Source organism: Pseudopodoces humilis, chromosome 1 (genome assembly GCF_049639895.1).
Source record: "Pseudopodoces humilis isolate 2021_Gansu_Grassland_sample_001 chromosome 1, ASM4963989v1, whole genome shotgun sequence".
Classification (NCBI taxonomy): domain Eukaryota; kingdom Metazoa; phylum Chordata; class Aves; order Passeriformes; family Paridae; genus Pseudopodoces; species Pseudopodoces humilis.
In genome coordinates, this window is record NC_142200.1 from 112,955,905 (window position 1) to 112,973,008 (window position 17,104).

The 17,104-nt window shown below is 40.5% G+C and overlaps 1 protein-coding gene across 2 annotated transcripts in view; it reads right to left on the bottom strand.

The window, feature by feature from the left end:
- Positions 1-17,104, bottom strand: part of LRRC3B (leucine rich repeat containing 3B) — a 45,444-nt gene that overhangs the window by 24,818 nt on the left and 3,522 nt on the right. Inside the window, exon 1 of one of the 2 annotated variants that reach the window (XM_014248442.2) lies at positions 8,396-8,465. The exons of the other annotated variant lie outside the window; for it this stretch is intronic. The gene's annotated coding sequence lies outside the window, so the exon portion shown is untranslated. Of the gene's footprint in view, positions 1-8,395; positions 8,466-17,104 lie in introns of those variants that run through there. 2 annotated transcript variants of the gene reach the window in all.

The window sequence follows — 17,104 nt, forward strand, 5'->3', positions numbered from 1 at the left end:
GAGCTTTCTGCCAAGTACAGAATCCTTGGGGAAAATGACTTAGTCCCCAGCAATGACGCAGTGTGAGAAGCCTATCTGGGACATACTTAATGCCGTCCTCCACACGGAGGGTGCACTTCCAGGAATAAAGAGTTAGTCACCATGTCTACCTCCACCACCCATCTCCTCATCTTTTGCATATCCTGCTCTGCAGAGACAGGCATTCACACCTACAGGATGCTGCTAAGTCATGCAGGGACATGGCATGCAGGGAACTGCTCTTCTAAGGAAAACTCCTGCAAATACAATGGACATCCCACTAAGATTTCTTTTTTCACATGGATTCCCATAGGTGGTTTTGCTACATCCCATTCCTGAACGGAAGTATCAACCTGCTTCTGCACACCTTCTCACGAAGGTTAGAAAGAGGCAGAGAGCATCTTCTTGCATATAGTGAGACTCAAGTGAGTCATATGAAACAGATAAACTATTAAAATGGTTTAAAATAACAGAATCATTGAAGTTGGAAAAGACCTCTAAGATCATGAAGTCCAACCATCAACCTGGCCACATCCATGTCCATCGCTAAAGCATGTCCCCAAGTGCCATGTCCACACGCCTTTTGAACACTTCCAGGGATGGTGACTCCACCACTTCCCTGGCAGCCTGTTCCAATGAGGCAATCTTCTCTGGTCCTGTCACTTGCTACCTGGAAGAAAACACGGAGTACCTTAGGTATAGATTTATCTCCAAGCTATAGGAAACCATTTTTTCCCATAACTTTCTCTGTGGAATTGTGATTTATGCTGAATTCTGTAAACATTTCTTGTTAGCTCACTCCCAAAGCTCATCTCAGAGTGGGATAAGATCACATGCAGCAGTCCCATGGAGCAAAGGAATGAGTCATCAATCTGAAAGTTAAGCAACAGACAGAATCTTAAGATTCAGACCAAGGTAAGCATAGTAATGAATGGAACACCAGTTCTAAATTATATCTGTGGACAGAGATGTCTAGAATGGCAACTCATAAACAGACCTACTTAACACAGCATTTAAAAGCATATATAGGGTCATCAGTGGGATACTTAAGAGGAAAACTCTATGGAATTCAAGGAAGTGGAAAAAGTCTCCCTGAAAGATACTTGAAACAGCTGAAGAAATTCAATTACAGCAGCATGCACTTCTGTAACTAAGTTGGTCAAGTTTGTGTCCTATGGTCTTACAGGCGTGCATAAAGATACAGACTAGGAAGATGTCATTTTTAAACAAAGTAAATAATTTTAATTAATTTCCAGTGAACTCTTATGAGTTTTAATTTTACTAAAAGCAGTACAATTTTCCATGAAGAAGAAAAAAAAAAGGCAATTGTGCAAATGCTCTCTCATTTTGAGTACAAGTGGTTTCTTCTTTGACTAAACACAGCACTCTCAAAAAATGAGAGTATGAACCACACTGACAAAAAAGGCTAAAATCTGTTTATGTGGTTTTGCTAGTCTATATGCAAGTAACCTAGGTAATAAGTTTAGATTTCTACCAGAGCAACTGAGAGCAAATCACGTCCCCAGAGATCTATGGCCTGATTAGTGATGGTAAGCTGAGACAGCACAGCCCAAGCTGCCCAGTATTACACACACAAAAAAAAAAAAAAGAAAGAGGTGGGCAGGTTCAGAGAAAGCTGCACATATTGGTTTCACTCCTATTAACAATTTACCCCTACTATCTCACTCACCCACTCCCTCTTCACCAAAGCATGAAATGACAGTTGCTTAGATTTAAGCTGTTCAATATTCAGCTTACTGTCATCACAGATTACAAAATAAATTAACAAAATGCCACCATTCCACACAGCAATTCCCAAATATCATGCTAGCCCTATGAATCTTCAGATGCTTTGCTCTCCTCCTGAACTCTTGTGCTCTGTCTAATTTAACCGGCCACAGCACCTGCAGTGAGCTGCAGCCACAGCTCCTTCTCCTTCCCAGCTCCAAGGCAGCACAGAGGGTCACTGTGGGTGCAGTACACATCAGGGGGATTTTCCCCCCAGTCCTTCACCTACACCTGTACCCCACTGAGCATTGCAACCCATTCATTTCTCTTTAGTTACTGCATGAGACAGAGATCGTATTTACCACCTCCAGGGAACCTTATCCACATCCAGTGCACGACTGCCTGAGATAGTTTAGCCCTCTCTGAGAGAAGGAGAGTGGGAAGAAGGAGAGCTTGGGAATAAAGCCTTCAGTTCAGCTCTTCAGGAAACTTCCCCAAACGCTGACTTCTGCTGGCTCAGGTGCACCATTCACAAGTTTAAACTGTGGTGGTTCCCTGCTAACACTTCAGCCCAGCCATGCTGCAACATCCTGTGCACTGACTGTGTCATCTGGGCAGGGTGAACACCCTCCAAGTGTCTGGCTGAGAAGGGTGAGGACCTCATCAAGAAATGTAATACCAAAAATGTACTAAGAGAATGAGTGCTCAAAACAGGGCAGTGACATCTGAGAACTTCCAACATATACTAGCAAGTCCCAAAGATGGAATACTACCAAATTTTTATATTAATACCTCCAAACACATGATTGAATGGCTTAATAGGAAGATAATTTTGAAAATTATAAAGACTGCATCCCTTCTTCACCAATCTGGACCTGCTTCTTCACTTACTGATTTTTTTAAGGAAGCTCACTGTCCATCTTTATTTATGGCTTCTAATTAGCTTATATTAATATTTATTAATTATGGCTTCTAATTAGCTGATTTCTCAGTATTTACAGCTTGGGAGTTGAAAAAGCAGTGGGAAAAGTGAAGAGCAGAAGGAACAAAAATTGGCTATGGAGGATAACCACTCCAGGAGCTGGACTGCCTAACCTGCAGGCAGGATGGAAAGCAGCTTGGGAATGTCTTCTTCCTGTTCATGAAAACACAAGGGGCTGTGAGAGACTGACTTCCCACCAGACTGAGGCTGCATCACACCTACCACGTAGTGACTCAGAGCACCCCTGCCACACACACACAATTAAGTTCTGCCAAGCCACCACTGACCACCTCTAGTGCACAGCACATGGCACGCTTTAATTTAGCATTAGCAAAATACCAACAGCCCCTGGAGAGACTTGGATTTAATTCTACTTCAAAAATATGTTCACTGTACTAGAAGCAAAGTAGCACCAATGAATAATAATTACTAACTGTCAGCTCTTTGAACATTTTCATACCTATACTGAAAGTCTTGGAAAGGATAGCTTCTCTTTCCCAACATGAATGCCAGAAACAGAATTTTTCTGAAAAGGAAGACCACATCAGAGTGCAGATATTAACTCTACATTTCCTTTCTAAACAGTCCAGATCCTTAAAGCAGAAGAAACAAGAATACAGTATATAAAACTGCAGCTCAAATGTCTTCAGCAGCCCAGCAAAATCCTCTTGCAGACATTCTTGTGAATTAAAAAACAGATCTGCTGAGAGGCACAGCATGTATTTCACTGCAACAGCACAGATTTATGTTTCCGCTTCCTGGGGAGCCACTGCTATGTAAAAGGATATGACTGGCTTCACAGGTCAAGGTAAAATTTACTGTCCTGAAACAGACTGAAAATGGAAAACAGGTGTAGCAGACAAAACACACAGTGCTATCAGAAGGGGTTGAGGAGCAGGATACATCCACACCAATTTATACAATTTAAATAGCACAGGTGATGCTTTTCTTCTCCACCTGACAACTTCACTTTTTGCTTTCCATTTTCTTTGCTTTTCAGCCCTTTGGAAACCTCCCTCACAAGGGAGAAGATGTCACATTTCCCCTGGAACAAAACTGGCTTATGACACATTGTATAATTCCAAAAATACATCATGCATTAATTTGACATACTCCTGTCATCTAGACATTAATTTCTAATATCTCCTTTTCCAGATACTATTAGAAAATTTCTCTGCCTCAGCTACCTTGTACTGCTTGTACCCTAACTTGTAACACTTTAGGAGGCCAAGTGCCTTCTTGATCATCCCAAGGTCCTTCTCCTGGAAGATTCACAAACCTCCGGAGAAGGTCTGCTCGAATCTCCTCCTGAACATACAATGTTCTCACCCTAGTGAGCGACTGCTAGTGAGCTGCTTTTCTCAGCCAACACTTTGTATTTTAATTCCTATATTTCCTTCACTAATTTCCTCCCTCTGCTTCTGTGCATTAATTTCCCCCCCCTACTTTTTGTTCCTATTAACTCTTTCCTTTCACTTTGCTTTGCTCTCCAGACCTGTGTGTCCCTCTTTACCACCAGACCACCATGTGTGCTACAAGTTATCTCAAATTCTGCAAAGGAGTACAGTCGTGATTTCTATGCAATACCCTACAAGCCTAGGAGTGCTGTCTGGCAACTGTTCAAACTGTTCAGGTAGAACCCTAAAATTTAAGTGGAACATTTTCTGTAAAATAGATGTGCTTCTGCTACATAAACTTTATTCCCTCCTACCTTCTCTAGAATTACAGCTGCTTCATTCTTGATTGTAAAAAGGCAGGAACAGAGAGAGATAGGTTATATAGACACACTGAAATGCTTTATAATGTCTTCTGGTGGACAATTAACTGTAGTCTGTGAGTCAGAAAACTGTAAGAGATCCACCTGCTCACAACTTTGTAACCTTTCTGGTTAGGAGTTACACACCAGCCCAGGTAAGTTACTGTTCCATCTTCATAACAGACCTCACTCACCTGATTAAATACTACATATCTCTTGCAGATAGCACAATAATTATATGTACGGACAAATCAGATGACATAGTGCTATGTATTTTTCACAGAATGTCCAAAAGTGCCATTCCCCAGTTTCAGAGTTTGATGGTAAAAATGTGCGTAGGCTCCAAAAACCAGAGATCCACCCCAAACTGTAAACTGATGTTGCTGACATCAAACTCATCTCTCTAAATCAGCCCTAAATTAAAATATAAAAAGGATACTTCACAGAGATAATAAATACTATTTTCACAGCCTTCAATACACACTCATTTGCACTTGTGAAAGACTATTACAAAGCCTTACTCTGACTTTACGCATCACCAAACCGAAACAGTAAATGTGATGTACCAGCGTACTCCCTTCACACCGCTCTCTATGACTGCACAGAGTGTGGGAAAAATGCAAACCAATATTCATGATTTAAAGATTTCCTTTCTGTGTCCTATCCTACTGGTTTTTGTTTAATTGCTTCGTGGTCTCACCATCAAAAATCAGAGTGCCATTTACTGTCACGAAGCTCTCCTGGACATAAAGGAAAAGCAAAGTTCTTATGTTCGAACCAAATTCCTTAGATGGGAGCATTGCCCAAGTGAAAGCAGCCTGGCTGGGCTGTGTAAGAGGGTGGGAGGCAGGGGATAACAATCTTAATATTTTTGGATGCAAGTTCAGAAAAGAAAAAGCGAAGACAGATGCTGTTAGATGCAGAGGACACCTGAGAAGTCACTCCACAGCACTCCACACATGAGCCAAGGCTGATCTTACTTTTCCTTCCCACACACCTGGGCAAGCACCCCAGCTAAAGACACACAGCATCAGCAAGGAGACTCTGCTCTGAATCTTTATACCACATACATTAGTCAATTTGACCAAAACCACCCATCAATTCTGCCCAGAACCGGAAAAATAAACAAGAAACCCAAACAGAGCCAAAGCACCACTGCCAAGTTGGAGAAAATGACCCTGACTTGGGAAGCAGCTCTGGCAGAAGCAGAGGGGGAAAGACTGGAAGTTGTATGTTCTTCTGTTCAAACATACTCTTAGTCATGTCTTTGTCAGTAACTATTGTTTTCCTGCCAAGTTTGCATAATCCTTTGCACGACAAGGTATGTTTAGCACATGATCTTTTAAAAATACCTTTTTTAAAAATAAACCATTTCTGCAGCTAAGAAATCTAAAAACCCTGAGATTACAGATTTTACTCAGGCCTACTTCATTACATACCTCGTGTACAAACTTATTACAGGAAAATGTTACCTAATTAAATTTATTATGCTTTGTGAGGCTGTTTTGTTAACTTACTTAATTAGAAACTTCTCAATTTATGTAATTTATCATGGCATGACCATTGTTAATGAAGCTCACAAAAGATACTGTTGGATAAATTCATGCGAAGGAGATGAAGCAGAGCAGAATGAAGGATTATGTTCTCAGACTCGCGAAGCAAAGAAGCCTGAAATAAATGGAAGTTGTGAGTGTTTGGAGCAGACAGTGCATTTATTGTAATTATTTCAGGCTGCATGCTGATTGGAAAAGATTAACATAAATAGGAGCTGCTACTGCAGATGTTTCTGTTCTTGCTAGGAAATCCCTTGAATATAGGAAGCACAGAATAAAAAATGTGAAGATGCCATACTACAGAATTGTAACTTTTTTCTATTATTTTTCTGTTCCGGACATATATCTGGAAGAAATATAAAAAACTGTTAATCCTTCAGGACTTAAAGGAAAAACAACACTTTTCTCTGCTAACATGACAAAACATCCAGATGTCACCTGACTACCCAGCAATGAACGCTTTGCACATTCCTTCCTCCCTTCCAGAAGTGCCCTTAAACTGCATGGCACCCAGGTCACCTCTGCAAGCTACATGGCCTACAGCTACAACCATAGTAAATGAAATAAAATCCACAGTAATTAACGGCATTTAAGATCCTTGTTCCTCCATTCACAACAGCAAATTGGATACATAAATAATTCACATGTAATTCTGATATTTCCAACCTCCTTTCTGTATTAACCAATGGCAAAATTTCCATTCAGTCTGGAAAAAAATACATAGAGCTCTTCTTTTTGAAAATTTTCCAAAATGTAGAAGTAGATAAAAATACCCAATGACAGTCCTGGAGGTGTGTATAATACCCGTCATTGTATATTCTGCTTACCTTCCTCACATCTCATCGTTTCCTTGTCTCCACAGGATCCCAAGACACAGAAACCAAGAATTAAAGTAAATTACTCAGGACAGGGCTTTTTTGACTGCAACTTCAATCTGTTCAGGTCTACCACCGCAACAAATTTTAAAAAGAAGAATTATACAACTATTCAAGCTCTTTAGTTATTTGTGGACCAGCTGCGTGAAGTACCCTCTACACTGGTGGAGATCAGCAAGAGTCAAAGATGTTGTGTCAGTAGAGTATCTACCTGAACATTGTTTCCTGTGGTTCTGCACTAAATATGAAGCAAAAGGGTCATATGGGCCATCCATACAGCAACATACATCTCCTTTACACTGTTTCACAGTCACAGGGCACTCAAATACACCATGGGACAGTCCCCAGAGCTTCTCCAGAGCCTGAAGACCAAAGGGGTTCCTCAGCCCTGTGCTTCCTCCATACTGGATGATGCTAGGAATGTGTCAGACCCAAACATAGTTTTCTTGGCCCAGAAGAAACATCATCTGCTGCCTGGGACTCACTCTTGTGCAAGGTCCACCAAGATGCCCTAGGGTGCTGGGTACCACTGCTGCCAGCCCTGCTAGCAGATGGCCCTGGTTCTTTCCTAAAGGAGATCAGGCTGTTGAGGAGGATGGTTGCATGGTGACCAGTGGCTTGAACGCTGCCAGGAACCAGAAGCCCACTGATGCACGTCCTCCTCGCAGCACAGACACTGCCGTGGCGCCCAGCCGTGACAGCTTCAGTGACAAACTCCACTGACAGTACGGCACATCTCATACTCCAAATCCGTCCCTCTTTTTTGGTGTTATGAAACAGTATCATCGACTGCAGCTCAGGTGCAGCTTTAAAGTAAAATGTACTAGAACAAAAACAACAGCCCTGTCTAGCATTTACAGAGCGACTTTCAGCGGAGTGGATCTCGTGGGATTTCTTAAGCCTTTCCAAGCCAACCGTATAATGCCACAGGTTTTCACAAGTGTAGCTAAGGGCAGAGTTTGGGTGTCCGTACATATGACTTCTCTGATTCACTGCCAGCTGGAAGGGGTCAAACACTGACAGAACACAGAAGCAATTCTACGTAACAACACCGCAGAGGAAGGAAAGCATGGACAACGGCAGAGGGAATTCACCGCAACTGCTGGGCTTTGAAAAAGGAGGGAAAAATACCAAAAAAGAGGAAAAATTATGCTTCCTCAACACAGTAGGACTGCAACAGAAATTCTGCCCTATTTGCAGGGGGGAGTGACGGATTTACAGGCACAATTACATATTCTGTAAATTCCATCCAAAGGACTGCCCTTGAATGACTGAAGCAAGATCCAAATCTCCACAGACTAACTACTAACAGGGCTCAGCAGAAATGAAATGCATTGTATGACTGTCACTTCTATAATTTTGAACAGAATCTTGTTTTAGTAGTCTGTCAGATGACAAGGGTAGATATGAATTCAATAGATACTACTAAAGCCCCAGAAACAGTTATTTCAAGTATTTTTATATTGCAAGTTAGGAACAATACCTCATTTTCCATCTGGAAATATCCTGTGTTCAAATCAGTACAAATAACATCCATTCTCAAGGTGTTTTCATTATGATTTTGCATAAATCTGTAAAAAATTGAGACAGCATGCACATTATGGACATAAATCTATTATGCCTTACACCCACATAAATCAAAGCAATTCCACCAAGCTCAGACAGAGGTTTACCTGAAATCTTTAAATATGAGTGATTCTCAAGAAAAAGAGAAAAATAAATCCACAATACTGATGTTTCCAAACTAAATACCAATCTAATCACAACCTCTGTACAACCCCAGTCTCAGGTCTGAACGCAGGCACATTCCCGTGGTTTCCTCTCCTCAAAAAGTCCAGCATCTTCCCCAGCAGATCCAGCCATCAGCTCCAGGAAGGGTAGAGGAAGGCCAGCTCCAGGCACCTGCACTGAGAGACTTTTGCTGCCCTGTTTCATGCAACACTTATAAGGGGTCAAGTTGGTGCCTTGGAAGAGTCCTGTGTAGCTGACACCTCAAAGAGAGGAGTAAACAGCGTTTTCTGAGAGTAGCACCAGTGGAAAGGGAAGACAGCAGGATAAAAGAAAGCTCTATATAGTTTAGGGACTGTAAAGATTCTCATTAGTATCAATATACTTTCAAGGAACATTACATAAAATTTACTTTTTATTAACTTATTACAGATCTATGTTACAATAAAACATCTTTCCCCCTTCATTGGGAAACACAGAGATTTTGTACTTGCTTAAGCATTTTGAAGACTCTTCTGTCACCTGAGAACACTTCACCTTCTTATTTAGAAGGACCACTTTTCCCTGAGAAAGGAAAAGACCTATTCATCTCCCATTTCAGACCTCCTAAGCCTCTTCTAGGATTTTTTTCTTTGTTGTACCAACATCTTTCATGGACTTTGTTCTTTAAACATCACTTTGGTTCAGAGGAAAATTAGAACAAGGTTTTAAAACTACTGGGGAAGCAAAACAAAACAAAGGAGAAATGCCTGGCAAGTTAGAAAATATTGCAAATCCATACTGCAAAAGTCACATGGGGCCTCCCTTTCACCCACTGAGAACACTGAAATCCCATCTACCCATTTCATCCCTACACAATGCCACTCACTAAGGAAAAGGAACTGAGCCCTTTTGCTCAGTAAGGTTTTGGAAAAGCCCTCCTGCAGTCCTCAATCACAGCCTTGAAGGCTTATGAAAACAACAGCAATTAAAAACACCATCTACTTACACTGACAATATTCATGTTAACAGTCAAACTGGTACTTCAGAGTGCAGTAAGCGTAACTGAATCTGGCAGCAGTAGGTACTGAAAACTTGCCATCATTCCTTTTTCACCCTGGACCAGCCACCCAACCTTTAAAGAAACTCTGCTTTTATAGAAAAGCTCAGCTCTTGAACAAACTTTTAAGGGACGCCCATCACTGCTGACAGCTGTGAGCCCAGAGACTGAGCTCCTGCCTGAGATGCCTCCCTGGATGCATTAGGAGCTTCGTGACTTGGCCTTTCCACCAGTGTTTATGTCTCAGCCTTGACAAATCCCCGTGACCTATGGATGTCCAAAACACTTGTTTTCTCAGGACCTGTCAAAATGCCTCCTTGGGGCTGCCATGAAAGCAGCTGTAGGCTTAGCGAGGACATTGTGTAGTATTAGTGGCGTGTTTTATCTTTTACCTCTCACCACAAGTACGAACCTTAAAGGAAATCTTTCTGCAGGTGCTGATTACCCTGCCCTTCATCTCTTCAGGTGAGCCTTCTTATATGGGTATTTCATCTCGTACATCCCTGCCAGCTCTTTATAGACAGCACTTCCCTCTCATTCCATTTTCCCTAAATCCTGACATGCAAACCCAAGCTGAAGAACACCAACCCCACCACCTGACAAATTAGTACTGACAGTGGCAAATGTTTTTGTTCTGGTTGTTGTTTGTTTTGTTTTTTTTTTTCTGTAGAAGCAAGGAAATCAAGTTCACCCTTCAAATGAATCAAGGGTCAAATCCCTAATGAAAAATTAAAGTCTTTCACCATTATGGGGAACTACAACACAGCATAAGGAGCCAAGAGCCCTGAAGGACAGAGGTGCACCCCAAAGCTGTGGCCTGATGTGGCCATTGGTGCACCCTGTCCTTGTGGTGAGGAGGTTCACAGGGAGCCTGCAAATGCCCGTGTCCTGCAGCACTGGCACTGTGACCCAGTGCAGGGCACCTGGCACTCAGCCCAGTGTTTTCTTTGCTTGTTGCCACAAGCATTAAAAATAGTGATATTCTCATTATGGCACCTGAGGAATACAGTGTTTCTCTCTAGGAGAGCACAGGCAATGGCACAGGAAACAGGTTTCAGAAGGTTTACACAGACGGGCTTTTTCTTTTTTCCCATGCTGGTGTGAAAATGCTGAAAAGAATGTAATTATTTATATTGCATTTGTTTTGGAAGTGAAGATACAGATCACTTGTTTTTAATTTCCCTTTTCCAGGTTCATCCTTAATTTAGTAGGAATGATAAAAATTCATTTGAAAAAGTAACATATTCAAAACTAATAAAGTTCAAGTGTAAAATATTTTTAGAGGCAGCTTAGGTACAACTATTAAGTTGTCAAATAAAACCATCTAGTCCAAGTTATACCAGAAAAGGGTCAAAGTTTATGGCTAATTTCACAGATTAAGAGTGTTTCCAGGAGCAACACTTCCATGCCAAATGCTGCTAGGTAAGTCCAAGAACAGTCAGATGTATGAGTGAAAACAGTGAATCTGAGTAATATCAACATTAGCAAGAAGCCCACCTCCCACTGATCTCCAGTCTTTCACTATCACAAACTTTCCACCTCAGCAGTCAGGCTACCTCTGCACCAACTGACCATAAGCTCAGTATCTGTAATTAAAAACAAACATGTTTGGGTTTTTTTTTCTGGATGGAAATACTGAAGTGCACTTTGCTGATAGCTGATCCTTAAAAACTCTATCTTTCTCTGTCAGCTGTGGTATTAGAAGTCATTAAAATGTTACCCCGTCAGTGCCCCTTACCTGCAAGTAAAATGCAGGTAAAAGGTCCAAAATGCAGAAACAATGTCAGAAAGGCTGAGACCAAATGCTTTTAAAGTCACATTAGCTCCTCATACACACATCACATCTAAATTTACAAAAATGCCAATATTGTTTAAATTCAACAGTCAAACTCCTAGCCTTACACATTCTTAGAAGAAAGGCAGCAATATACCTTAAAAAAAAAAAATTGTGGATGCATAGGAAATGGAGGAGGCTACTTGGAGCAGCCAAGTGAATGGAAAGACACATGAGGTCACAGAATCAGCCCCTAACCCTGCAATGCTTTACACTAATGAAGAACTGCACTGTAAGCCTGATAATATTTTAGTGTCCCTCTGCAAATGCCCAAGCATTTACTCGGTATTCAAAGCTGCACTCAACAGCTTCAAGAATCAGAATTTAAAACTAGCAGTCTTAGCTCACTGATTAAATATTGCTTCAATGAAACAAGACACACTAACTCCAGTCAACAAGACTACTTTTGGGACCCCACAGAGCACCTTCTCTGCAACCCCACAGCAAGGGGAAAATAAAGGACCTGTGCAACCTCACTCACCTTGTTTTTCTTATGATTTCTCAGTCAATTAAAATGTCCACAAGCTTTTTAAATCCATTTACTTATCATCAAAGCATTGCCTGCCAAGTCATGCATGCCACAGTGGAAAAAAAAAACCACTAAGATGACAGTGCATGGAGCTGACACTGCATAGAGATTGTTTCTCTCAGGGAAGCTCTTCGGAGAACGGACAGGGTCTGTAGAACTATGTTTGTGGTGATATAGTCATATGGAAAGTCCAGATTGGAATGGTACTTTTATACAAACTAATCCTGAAAGTAATGTAAAATATATTTTATTGCATCTGACCCACAGTCAGATTTCACCTCAAGAAAGATCCCTAGCGTGACAGGCTTTTACATGGAAAAAATAAATACACACCCATGAGCTGCAATCAGTGACAAAGGTATAATAGCAAATATCCCTTATGGCAAGCTTGTGAGAAAGGGCTGTTCTCAGACAACAAAGCCTGAATACAAGAGGGTACATCAATTATTGCTGCACAAACCAGACTGAAAGAACAGCACACAGCACATAGTTGTTCACACAGCATGACAATGGGAAGGGCTGAGATGGCATTAGACAATACAACACCATGCATTTCAATTTTTAAGATTCATGCCATTTTTTTCTTTTTTGCTCACAACCAAGGGAAGTTGCAGTGCTACTGACACTGCACGACTGACTGTTGATTTTCAATGTGTTAAAAAAAATCTACTATAATTAAGTAATTGGTTGGCCTCTGTCCATTTCATTCCATACTGCTGCCTCACACTTGTTTAAAGAATAGAGAAAAAAATTGCTGAAGATGTGGCAGATAGTGGGAAAAAACCCCAAATGTTAAGCTTGACTCGTTCAAATTAGGTGGTATTTGTACAGATGGAGCACCTGCCATGACTGGCAAGAAGAACAGTCCTGTCGCTTTGCAAGAAACATTTTTGGATCGAAATTTATTGAAATACCATTTGTATCCATCAGGATTGTTTCCTGAGCCAAAGATTTAGGTTTCTTGCATGTTTAAATCCTGTCAAGTCCTACTCTAGCAAAATAAGTATTTATAGAATCGCAGAATCATTTAGGCTAGAAAAGATCTTTGAGTCCAACTGTTAACTCAGCACTGCCAAGTCCACCACTAAACCATGTCCCTAAGTGCCTTAGCTATACATCTTCCAAACACCTACAAGGATGGTGACTCAAATACCTGTTCCAACTCTTGATAACCCTTTCCATCAAGAAATTATTCCTAACACCCACTATGCATCAGAGATGCCAATAAGCATACCAAGTAATTGATGAAAGTGATGAGCAGAATACAGATAAAATGTTTGCTGTCAAAGGGCAAAAACCTGTGAAAGACTCTGGAAAGAGAAAATGACCAATACATTTTCTGAACAGAAATTATTAACCTTTCAATGACAACGGTCTTGCTTATAGCCAGGAAGGGATCGCAAATGCAGTGTACAGGGACACGACATGTCAGCTCTGCAGCCTCAAAACATACAGGAAAAGAAAGGATTTCCTGGATTGCATGCCATCATCCATGTGCTGCTTTTCAGTCTAAGCTGAGAGGTTTATATTCTACATGAATTGTGTGCTTTGGTTATATGCAGTATGTTAGAAGTGACAGCTGAAGGTCTGAAAAATATTGTGATCTGAAGTTTGAGGAGTTATTTCACTTTAAGTTAGAAGATCCTAGAAACCAGAATTTCCCACTTGTACCTCATTTTATAACACGATATAGACCATTCCTTTGAAAAAGGTTTCAGTTTGGAATCTCTCAGCTTTGAAAAAGAGGAGATGTCCTTGCAACAGCAGAGTAAAAATTGGTACTTCCACCTAGTGAACAGGACCAGACACACCCAGAGAACAACAAAGTTGAAAATGACTTAGAAGCAGATCTCCTCTGATACATGCCTTCCCTTTTAGTGCCTGCGCAGACTGGGACTGACACACACTCATGAACAGTAATACTCTATTACAAACTTTGTTAAAAATAGACTGTTTAAAAGTCACCAATTCTCATCTCAATGACTTAGTGTCAACAAAGCTGAAAACAAGGGCAAAAAGGACATTTAGGAACACTGTTTGAATGTTGCAATAGCAGAATTAGCCTGTTAACTTCATTTTCGGAGAAAAGAACTAAGGGTCACTCTTTAGACATTTATAACAATAATTGCATTTAATAAAATGTAAGACTCAAAATAAATTTTAAAGACCATTTGCAGTACATCTAGGAAAAAAAACCCAGCAAAACCAAACCCAGATCCAGCAAGATTCACTATAAAGACTGACCCCTGGATTTACCAATTTCCAGCCTTGTGAACAATCAGTCTGCTGCTATTGAGGACCTTCCCTCCTCTGCAATTCCTACATTTGCACATACTGATTCTGCAATTCTTGTTCCTGACAAATACCAAGATTTTTTGCCTAGTTGGAGGTAAGTATAACAGAACATCAACATTTCCAAATAAATCTTCAGAGTGAAAAAAAAAAAAAGCGTTATAGAAGTGTTTTTAGAAGTGTAAGAAATGGTTTTCTGGAGTTTTTGCTTTTTCTTTTTTTTTTCTTTTGTTTTTCTTTTGTTCTTGTTTTTTTTTAAGAAAAGAGTGTATTGAAAACAATATACAAACACTGCAATGTGAAGAATTAAAAATAAAAATAGTTGAAATGGAAGTTTAAAGAGATTGTGCCTATTTTCATTTCCAAAAACAGAACAGAAACAGGTTGAAAAGTCAAGAATTAAAACACCAGTCACATAAATTTGTTTTGGTTTCGGTGCTGATTAAGATGAAGTCTTATCACTAAGATACATAACCACCATTGCTTGCTTAACCGTATCTGACCTAACAAGCAATTTCATACAAAATTTTTGTTGCAGTTCTTCTTCCAGGAAGAAGTATTTGTCTCTGCCTTTAAAGGTGAGGGAGTACTTGCAGGAACTCAACATTGTTGACCCAGTGCTTTTCCTTTTCTTTTAATTAAAATGCCTTTACAACGGCAAGCACCATGGATTTATTTTCACATCCAAAGGCTTCACCCTTTTGCTGCAAATTATTCACAAGCACATAAAAATGTATGCTTTGTAAGTATTACAAGAACATTTTGAATTAAGCAAATTCCACCGAAACAATACACATTTGTAATCTACAGCCTTCCCAAGCTTTTCATGCTTTTCCCACTAACTCCCAACGCAAACATTTGGAATGAAACGCTGAGTACTCATGATCTTGACATACAACGTATCTTTAGTGAGTATAGTTGCTAAAGTGTGTAACCCAGTTTTGGTAAATTGCTAAAAATACTTCACTTAAAATCAATGCTATTATTTGGTGGAGGAAGCAACATTGACAGAAGTAAATGACAGCGCCAGTAAAGCTAACAACATCCACAAACTAAACCTCTTAAGAAAGCCCGAGACCTAAGACATACCATCTTCAAAAGCACATGCCCTATTTACTGAGGTTGTGCATCCAGAGGATGAAGTGTGAACATGAAGTGATGCCCCAGGAGAAGACTGTGTGCCAAACTTCCACAATTTGAGTAAAATTCTGTTATGCAAGCACCACAATATAAAGGTAGTATTTTCCAGCTGAAAACTCCACAGAAATCTTAAGTCCATCTCCTGACCGTCTGGTTCCTTCCTGTCCACCTTCTACTTTAAGCGTTGTTTCCCCTTTCCTGACCTTTTAAAATTCTGTTTGTCTCTCCTTTTACTGTCACTTCAGAACCGGACTTTTCATTTATTGCTCCTTAAATAATTAAATAGTCTCCATTTGCTTTCCTGCTTCCAAGTCAGAGTAGCATCCCATTTATGTACTGTCACTCACTTCTATCACTTTTCATTTTTTCTTATTAGCATATCTTTATAGCACTATTTGGCAAGCAGAGGTTAAATTTTTTCTTCTTATCAAGGGATAAGTTAGCAGCTTTATGAAACTGCTATTAATGAAGTGCCAAATTCATTTAAAACACACTAGCTAGTTGAAAAGCAGAGGTAAACCTTAATCAAGTACATCAAGATCTGTAGTGCTAATTTTCATCTCTGTTTAAGTAAAATGCCCAATTATCCAGCTCAATGTATCTCTGAAAAGGCCTTTTAGCAGTCCCATTTCCTCAAGAGGCATTTTTTATCTCCTTTCCATCAGTGGAGCTGAGATACCTAAAGCCAATTTCAATTCCTCAGCAAGGCTTCTAGTCCCACTGAAATCAACCAACACATCTTTTCCGTAGGCCAGAGGGATATGGTACAGCCCTGATCACCTCAACTTCAAGACTCAAACTACTCAGGTCAGCCACTACTTTCTCCCTGCTGCCATCTACTTCTTCCCAGTTTCGAGGGCACCTGGCCTTCTTCATCTGCTCCCTTTTGTCTACCTCTCTTTTTTTCGTCCCTACAAAAGTTCATACCCTCCAGAGAAAGAAACACCATTCTAATTCAGCAACCGTTGCCTTTTCCTTGCTGATCGAAAATGGTACACATGAACAGGGATGATCCTTATGGTAAAAGGATTTTCCCATGTCCATTGTGGAAGTCAGTCAGAAATAATAACTTCTTAAAAAGATGTGCTTGCTGAAGGCCCTCAATGGAGCATTTAAATATCCAGAGAGAGGAGTAAAAGGTACTTTGTTGTTTGCTAACAGCAAGTGTTGAGTTTGCATTTCCAAGTCCAAACTAAGTGTGTAGAGCAAGCCAGTGCTGGATACAAGTGCTCATGAGCCTACAGGGGGAGGCAGTGCAGGTCATCGGTGGCAAGTACAGACACAGGCACCAGTCACCCACAGAAATCTCCATGCAGCGGGATCATGTATCTTTAAGCACTGTGAACTAAAGACATCCTCCTCCACACTAAGTTCCACAGCAACTATTTATCTGAACCATGAGCTCTGATGAAGCAGTGAGTAAAACCAATACCACATCATACTCTTTTTTCCCTCTGGGATGCACCCACAAGTCTGCTTTACATCCAGACTAACAAACTGCGCCAGAATGACGGATGCACAGAAACTTCTTATGAAAAGAGCTGGACCGAAACTAGAAGCAGAGATTAAATTCATCTAAACATCTCAAAATTTGATGCTACTTCACCCATAGCACATTGGATTTAAGAGC